Here is a 10,213-nt window from a genome sequence, read left to right on the forward strand (position 1 = left end):
ATGCGGAATCTTCTATGTGATGTACTTGTTGTCATAACTCTTCATGTTATGCTTTGAGATCTCTTGTTGTATGTTGCTGGGATACTCTTGTTGTCATCATGCATGTTTATTTTGACATCGGTTTTGTGCCATGTTGGCAGGATGCTCATCATGCATGTTTTTGTGTCATACTGATAGGAGTCTTTTGACTGAGAGTTCGAGTTTTGGAACATGTCTTAGAGCCACTCCTACGTGAGGCTATTTTTCCTTGTATGATCGCGACATCATCTCTTATGTACATCACATTATTGATAGCACTTAATGCAGCAGCCTACACCACCTTGACATTAGGGCCCAGAGATGTAGTCCCTTCTCGACGAACTTCGTTATCAACACGTATGCTTTCACGTGTTGATGTTTGTTATGTTCCTCTTCTTTTTCGCATGTAGATGTATTCATTAATGTTCTTTTAAAAAGTAATTTTAAAACATCATGAAGTAAAAGGTCTTGGAGAGGTCCTTCTTCACACCCAGACTTGGATCAAGTGGTATCAAAGCGGTCCTTGCATTGTTGTGAATTGCAGTGTGAACAATGACAAAGGATGAAAGATAAATGTACAAGACCATGCTTAACATTTCCAAAAAAGTGGAAATCCTATATGAAACTCTACAGAAAGAGATAGAGGAAAAGGAGTGGTTACAACTTTAGTTGAAAGCCACAGAAGAGGCCATGGATGAACTGAAGCAAAACAAACGTAATCTTCAAACAGAGAACAATGAATTGAAGATGCCCTTACATGAAGAGAAAGAGGAAAAACAAAGTTTGCTACGACAGTTGCAAGCAAAGGGAGAGGCCTTGGAAAAGCTGCAATGTGACCCATGTGAGGTAAAAAGTAGTTCTCCATCTTCATGTATGTTTCCTGATGATGATTTCATTGTGTTTGAAAATCACACCACGGGAATTAGCTCCAAACTATTGAAGAGAATTGGATATGAAGGGAAAGGCCTAGGTGTTAATGGCCGAGGCATTGTCAACTCCATCAAAGTAGAGGAATTACCCTGTCAGGTAGGACTTGGGTCTGTCAGTAAAGAAGTTGGGGAATTTGCTGAGACAGCAAGCGAACCACCAACAACAGATGATGAGAAACCCTCATCAGTTCTTCCCAAATCAAAAGAGAAGGTAAAATATGTTGTTTTCCTTTCAATTTCACCCTCACATAGTATGACGTCTGTTGGAGATTTGGAGATCCCCATTACAGGGACAAACATGAGGCTCCTTACAAGGATGAGGCACGAGGAGAAAGAAGGACTTGGTGTTAATAACCAAGGCATAACTCCACTTTTGGAGGTTGCGCACGAACATCCATTTGCAACCTCCAGATACACTAAAGGAGAGTGCTCACAGGTGTTAGATTTGTCGGAGACATCGTCGAGGAAAGAGAATGATGGGAAAACATCCCCATCATCCCATGGCAGTTTCCATTGTAGGGAGAGAGTGGAGGCAATATCTCATCGACATACTGACATCAGAGATAACAAAGAAAGGTATAATCACTTTCGATCTTCGAATGTTAATTTTGATTATGATCAGGTTGTTAATAATGAACTAAGGAAAATGCATCGAAAGACATGCACCTTTTGTGGTTTACCTAACCATACATTTTCTAAGTTTTGGAAAAGAATGGCAGCACTCATGAGGCATGAAAAACCCTCTCAATAGCATGAAAAGAAACAGGTTAAGCAGATATGGAGGAAGAAAGCCTACTGCAGTCATTGCGACAAAAATGGCCATCAAAGAGCCACTTGCTGGAAGCCCCATCTAGAGCAGTGTTGTTGGGTCCCTATAATACTAGTGATTACCCCATTACTATTGTACTTATACCCCTTATTTATATTGTTGTGCCCCCATTGCCCCCATATTGTTATTAATGTGCCCGTAGAATTCCTCTATTGTTATTTTTGTGGCTTTATATTATTATTGTTAGATCAGTTGGATTATATTGTGACTCCTTAGACTCCTATATATAGAAAGGAGGTTTTGTCATTTGAATCATCCAAGAATTGTTCATTTATGTAATGTAAAGGAGGTTTCCCCCTCGAAGAGGCTGAATTATAAGGCGTTGATCTATCTTTTCCATCTTTTCTTGAGCTGGTTTCATAACATTTGGTATCAGAGCTTTGGATTCTAGGGTTTCGCTGCTCCAAATAGGTCATCGTGGCATTTTCGCTATAACTTTTTTCTGTGACGTTTCAGAAGACGCAAAAAAAACCCATTTGAGAAGAAATCTCGCTGAACCTTGGGTATGAATTTCAGAGCTTTTCGCGTGATATTTTCGGAGATATGATCTGAGGAAGTTAGTCTTTTTGCAGACTCCTCAATTACACTCAAAACAGGTGACTGGGGAAAATCGTCATAACTTTCTTTCTGAGCATCGGATTGAAATTTCGTAAGAAGGTACAGAAAGAGGATGGACTGTAGTTTTCTTTTATATATTTTTCAGAGTCAAAGGTTAAAACAGTGACATGTGGCACTTCATACAAGTTCGCTCTACTGAACTAGTCTATAATCAGGTCACTGCGGGAGATTGTGCATAACTCTTTCTTGGAGAATCCAATTTGGATCAGACTAGTGGCATTGGAAAGAGGACATAGAATGCTACTACAGGTCACAATTTCAGAATTGGATGATTCGAAATTACAGAGATACATCAGATTCAATATCAGGCTTCTACAAAGAAAAAAAGGTGCGTAGTTTTTTTTTTTAATTTTTGCATAAGCTTGGTTTGAAGGAATTCAAAGGGCATAGTAAAGCATTATTATCGGTAACTGATGCCCCGAGGAAAGAAAATGCAAACACCTAGTAAGGAACCTGAAAGCTCTAGCATGACTCATGAAGAAGAGGAAGAAATGCTACATGATATATCAAAATTACAAGAACAAGTGCAACAAATGTCACGCTCACAAAAGCTAACAGATGCTAAGATAAATAGCGTGGAATCTAAGATAAAGGTCATGGAAGCTAAGATGGATGATCTGAAGTCAGATTTGAGGACAAATTTGAAGACAGACATGGTAGATTTGAAGACAGATTTGACATATTTTCTACAAGAAATACTTACTGATGGTGAAAAGGTTGTAAAGCAAACTCATGATGTGAACAAAAGAAATGTTAATCATGATTCCATAGACTCTAATGTTGGATCGAAGACCCACCATATTCCAAAAATCGATATGAGGAAGTTTGATGGCAAGGATCCTGCCACATGGATATTACAGATGGAGCAGTTCTTCGATCTCAATAATGTGCAAAACACACAAAAGGTACGTATGGCAACTTTATATTTGGAACCAAATCAGTTTGTATGGTATCAATGGCTTTGCTCTCGTAAACAATTTATCACTTGGGCAATTTTTACGGAAGAATTGATAGCACATTATGAGGATACAAAAAGCAACACTTTTTTTAGCCAATTGATAAGTCTCAAACAAAAGGGTTCAATAATGGAGCACATTGAGGAGTTCCAAAAATTGAACATAAGGGTAAAAGATATTCCAGAGGAGCATAGGATTGATGTGTTCATAGGGTCTTTAAAGGATAATATCCAACATGATGTTCGACTTTGGGAACCTGATTCATTAGAGAAGGCATTCAGGTTAGCAAGAAAAATGGAAAGCAAAATTATGGCAACGAGGAAGCATACCACTCACAACTATAAAGACGGAAGTGTTGTTGCCCCTAGTCTTCCACAACCTATAAGGTTGACACCACAACAATTGGAAGAAAAAAGAGCAAAAGGGCTTTGTTACAGTTGTGATAGCAAATACACTAAAGGTCATAAGTGTGCTGAGAAGAAATTATTCTACATAGATTGTGAAGAGGAAGAAGAAAAGGAGCAAGAAAGGTCAAAAGAAGAGGATATGCTCCAGGAACAAAGCCTAGATGAAGAACAAATAAATCCGACCATATCTTGTAATGCATTGGCGGGAATTACCACTCCTCAAACCATCAAGATAGAAGGACAAATCAAGAAGAAAAAGGTAATAGTGTTGATTGATTCAGGAAGCACCCACAATTTTATTCATTGTAGGGTAGCAAAAGAATTGAATTGCTTCCTATATCCAGCACCAGAGTGTCAAGTGATGATTGCAAATGGAGGAACAATAAATTGCTCTGGAAAGTGCCATAATATCAAGCTATCCATGGGAGAATATGTATTGACTAGCCCAATGCTTTCCATTCCAATGGGAGGTGTTGATGTTGTACTAGGAGTCCAATGGCTACAATCCTTGGGTACAATAGCTTTTAATTTTCAAGAACTTTTCATCAAATTTTCTACGGAAGGAAAGGAAGTTGAATTAAGGGGTATTGCAGGGAAACCAGGAAAGATAATCAGCTCTAATGGTATGACAAAGCTTCTAAAAAAGGAGCAAAGGGGTGTAATTGCACAATTATGTTCGCTAGATGTTTCCACATTAGAATCATCTATTTCTCCAGATCTCCAAAAAGTCCTGGACAATCATTCCAAGGTATTTGAGACTCCCAAAGGTCTCCCACCTATGCGTGATCATGATCATGCTATTCATCTGATTCCAGGAAGTGTTCCTCCAAACATCAGGCCGTACAGATATCCCTATGTCCAAAAAAGTGAAATTGAACGTATGGTTGCAGAAATGCTAGAGGCTGGTATAATTCAACCGAGTCAAAGTTCTTTCTCTGCTCCAGTAGTATTGGTGCACAAGAAGGATGGATCATGGCGCATGTGTCCGTATTATAGGGAGCTCAACAAGCTCACTATTAAAGATAAGTTCCCCATTCCTGTCATTGATGAATTACTGGATGAATTGCATGGATCAATTTACTTCACCAAGTTGGATCTTCGTTCAGGATATCATCAAATCAGAATGAAGATTGAAGACATTCCGAAAACGACATTTAGAACTCATGAGGGTCATTATGAATTTTTGGTCATGCCTTTTGGCCTTACCAATGCACCTTCAACATTTCAAGGTTTGATGAATTCAATTTTCAAACCATTCCTTAGAAAATTTGTGTTAGTATTTTTTGATGATATACTTATCTACAGCAAGTCTTGGAAGGATCATGTTGAACATGTTGACAGGGTGCTACAACTATTGGAGGAGAAACAATTATATGCCAAAAGATCCAAATGTTTTTTTGGAGTCCAGGAGGTGGAATATTTGGGTCATATTGTATCTCATGAAGGAGTTAAGGTAGACCCTAGCAAAATTAAAGCCATTAAGGAATGGAAAATCCCCACATCCATAAAGCATTTGCGAGGATTTCTTGGGTTGACAGGGTATTATCGCAAGTTTGTTAAGAATTATGGGAGAATAGCAGCACCTCTAACAACATTATTGAAGAAAGATGCATTTTCATGGACTCAGGAAGCAACAAAGGCCTTTGAACATCTTAAAGAGGCAATGTGCCAAGCACCGGTCTTAGCTACACCGGACTTCACAAAAACCTTTATTGTGGAATGTGATGCTTCAGGAAATGGAATTGGTGTTGTTCTAATGCAAGATGAAAGACCCATTGCTTTTGAAAGTCGTCCAATCAAGGGAAAGTTTTTAAGAAAAGCTATTTATGAGAAGGAAATGTTGGCAATACTCCATGCACTTAAGAAATGGCGACCCTACCTAATGGGAAGACACTTCAAGGTAAAAACGGATCATGATAGCCTTAAATACTTTTTAGAACAAAGATTATCCTCTGAAGAGCAACAAAAGTGGGTCACAAAGATGTTGGGTTATGACTTTGAAATCATCTACAAAAAAGGGAAGCAAAATGTGGTGGCAGATGCACTCTCAAGAAAGGATGAGGATGTGGAAGCATTGTTGTGCACTATTTCTATTATCCAACCAGATTGGATAAATGAAGCAAGGGAGGAATGGAAGAATGACGAAGAAGTGTGGGCACTTATTCGAAAGCTACAACAAGATTCCAGTACGTCTGATACATTTAGCTGGAAAAATGATTCGTTATGGTACAAAGATCGCTTATACCTCTGTAAGAATTCCCAGCTAAAACAAAAGATTCTTATGGAATTGCACACTTCTCCCTTAGGAGGGCACTCAGGATTTTTAAAAACTTACCACAGGGTTAAGAAGGAATTTTTTTGGGATGGCCTTAAATCAGATATTCAAAAGTTTGTGGCAGAATGTTTGGTTTGCCAACAAAATAAAGTTGAAACAATTAAGACACCGGGTCTATTACAACCTTTATCCATTCCAAGCCAACGTTGGGAGGAGGTTTCAATGGATTTTATCACAGGTTTACCCAAGTCTGAGGGAAAGAGTGTCATCATGGTGGTAGTTGACAGACTTACCAAGTATGCACACTTTTGTGCATTATCACATCCATTTAAAGCCAGTACAGTTTCTACTGCATTTATGGAAACAATTCAAAAGCTACATGGAAACCCAAAGATTATTGTAAGTGACAGAGATCCCATTTTCACTGGAAATTTTTGGACAGAATTATTTTCTTGTCTTGGTACTCAGTTAGCTCATAGCTCATCTTATCATCCTCAATCTGATGGGCAAACTGAGATAGTAAACAAATGTTTGGAAGGATATCTTCGTTGCTTTGTATCTGATAAACAGACACAATGGGTCAAATGGTTGCCTCTGGCTGAATGGTGGTATAACACTTCCTTTCATACAACAACAAAAATGACCCCATTTATGGCACTTTATGGGTATCAACCACCATCCATCACATCATATTTAAGAGAAAATTCTAAGGTTCAGGCAGTGGAACATCACATCGAACATCAACAACAAGTCCTCCAACTCTTAAAGGATAACCTCGTGTTGGCACAGAATAGAATGAAACAACAGGCAGATCAACATCGCAGTGAAAGAAGTTTTGATGTAGGTGATTGGGTATTCCTACGGCTACAACCATATAAGCAAATGTCCCTCAAGCAAGCTAAGAAGGATAATAAATTATCACCAAAGTATTATGGTCCGTACAAGGTGTTGCAAAAGATTGGTACTATGGCATACAAATTGGAGCTTCCTGCAGCTTCTCGATTGCACCCAGTTTTCCATGTTTCATGCTTAAAGAAGGTTATAGGCGACAAGCTCCCAGTTCAAACAATATTGCCAGAACTTGACGAGGAAGGAAAAATTATATTGGAACCAGAAGCATTTATAGAAACAAGAACTCGACAGCTACGAAATCGATCAATTTCAGAGTACCTTATCAAGTGGAAGAACTTATCCGCTGAAGATTCCACATGGGAGGATGAGAATTTTATGCAGAAATATCCAGAACTACTCAAGCGTTGAGGACAACACTTTTTTGAAGGAGAGGGGCATGTTGGGTCCCTATAATACTAGTGATTACCCCATTACTATTGTAGTTATACCCCTTATTTATATTGTTGTGCCCCCATTGCCCCCATATTGTTATTAATGTGCCCATAGAATCCCTCTATTGTTATTTTTGTGGCTTTATATTATTATTGTTAGGTCGGCTGGATTATATTGTGACTCCTTAGACTCCTATATATAGAAAGGAGGTTTTGTCATTTGAATCATCCAAGAATTGTTCATTTATGTAATGTAAAGGAGGTTGCCCCCTCGAAGAGGCTGAATTCTAAGGCGTTGATCTATCTTTTCCATCTTTTCTTGAGCTGGTTTCATAACAAGTGCCCTAAAGACAAAGCGTCAGTGCGTGAACCAGGTAAAGCAGTTGTTCAACAAAAAAAACCACCTCAAGGAGGTGACCCATTCACAAATGTAAGTGAGAAATGGTTTCTATACATGTTTTCATTTCATGGTCATTCTTTTGTAAATCACTTCTTGCATTTTAAAATGTAAATGTGACGATGTGTTTCCATCACTTGGCCAACAACAATGATGTCTGGTCATGTTTTGAGTCGTATTTTGAGTTGCATGTTAAAACTCTGAAAGGTATGTTATGTTTCCATCACTTGTCAAAACAATAATGTTTGGCCTTATGTATGTAAATCATGTGTTGCAATGATTATGTGTTTTCCATCACTTTTTGAAGCAACAATGATAGGTTGGCCTTATTGTCATGGCGGGAGTATTACGTCCATCTTGTTGTAAACTTGACCACTGAGTATGTGTTATAAACTCATGGCAAGTATGAGATGTTTGGGTCTTTGGTTGGTCATGTCATTCAAAGCATGTAATTTGCAAACAATGTACTACAGGTTTCAGAAGTATCACGTGTCGGCTCGTCTCTTAACGCTCTGAAGAACAAAGGTGAAGGAGATGGAAGCGAGACGTTTTTAGGAAATTTGTGATGTGGAAAGGGTATAAAGGAAGATGCAAATTATTTTCCATGCTTTTGGAGGACCAAAAGCTCCTCAGTGGCGACGATTGATCCAGGTGGATCCAAAGAGACACACTGGACAAAGATGTCTCAAAAATCGAATTGTTTGGATTATGCTCGAAATAGGTTCATATTGAGTACCTCGTCGTCATGATCACAGAGGTGTGAATGGCTTGTCAAACTGAGCTCGTATGTGAAAGATATATCTCTTCAAAGTTTGACATGACAAGGGAAAAGTGGGGCCCACAGTGTGCCACATGGCATCCCAGTAAGCGGGTGGGACCCACATGGTAGCCCATCAGCCATTGACACTTGGCATTCTCTCAATTGTCTCCTAAACCTACATAAGAGACAAAAAAATCACTTTTAAATGGTTAATAAATAACCATATAACGAAATGTGTCTCAATATATATATATATATATATATATATATATATATATATATATATATATATATATATATATATATATAGTTATTAAAATAATTATATAACACAAGAAAACAATCAAAACACATGGTTTCGGGATCGACGACAATAATCCCTACGAACCCTCATCCACATATCCCACACACACACACACACACACATATATATATATACATATATTGACGTCGATAATGTGTTAAGTGCGGGGTTTAAGGGGTGAGCCGACCAAAGCAGACTCCTATTTCAAACACATTTATGGTTAAAAAATCTATATATGGAAGAGGTGGGATTTGATCCCCCGACCTCTCCTTAACCATTTGCCAATTTTAACCAATGTGCCAACCACTCTCATTGGTAAATCCGCCCATGAGTTTTTATTTAAACTCAGGCTTTTACCTCTGCACACAGTTCGAGATAGAAAGAGACTATAGAGACAGTGAATTGATTAATATTTTAATGCAAGAACCATGAATTTTGGAGGAGGGCAAAATTTTCACTTTGTCAAAAATTGACAAATTTTATATGGATTTTACACCTCTCATCGCCACGAACACAATGGTGTTGTTCGTTTCTTCATCAGAGGTCTGCATTTTCTAGTCATTTCTAGAATTCACGTGGAACCATGATTTCAGCAAAAACAGGGAGCAGAACCATGAGCCATGAAATTTTCCCAAGGAGGTAAAATTTTGACATTTCAGAATATAGTCAAGTTTATACTCATTTTTCATGGTTTTCCATAGGGATCACAATGGCGAGATTAGATTCACCATCTCAGTTGCATATTTGTAGTTCATCCATGGAACAGAATCTTTGAGGAATCCCAGGGGAATCTAGAAGATTCCTTTAGCCCATAATTCTCAACTTCTCAGAATTCAGATTTTGGATAGTTGATTTAGCACTACTTGATGCCATAAATTTGATGCTGTCTTCAGATTTCCTATTCTCTCATTTCTTCTTCTAGTCACTCTTCTAAGTGCTAGTGCAAATCTCCACATTCTTGTGCGAGCAGCCATCTTCATGTGATCGATGCCTTGAGAGAAATGGTTCCAACAGCTTCAGTAGTGTGACATCCACTTCTTCAGATTGCCCTTGGTTGTGGGCTATATGATGTGTTCACATACTTCTTCTTTCTGCATTATGTTTCACAGATCCTTGATTGATGTTGATGCATGCTCTTGTTTATTACATGTTGTCATGATTCCTTGCTTGATCTGATGCAGAATCTTCTATCTGATGTACTTCTTGTCATAACTCTTCATGTTATGCTTTGAGATCCCTTGTTGTATGTTGTTGGGATACTCTTGTTGTCATCATGCATGTTGGTTTTGACATCCCTATTGTGCCATGTTGGCGGGATGCTCATTATGCATGTTTTTGTGTCATACTAATAGGAGTCTTTTGACTAAGAGTTCCAGTTGTGGAACATCTGGTGGATTTCTTTTTGAACTCCGCTTCTGCTGTCACCTTCTCCTCCGC

The sequence above is a fragment of the Pinus tabuliformis genome, chromosome 9 (assembly GCF_031772625.1).
Source record: "Pinus tabuliformis cultivar Carrire ecotype Pingquan chromosome 9, CPIR1, whole genome shotgun sequence".
Taxonomy (NCBI): Eukaryota; Viridiplantae; Streptophyta; class Pinopsida; order Pinales; family Pinaceae; genus Pinus; species Pinus tabuliformis.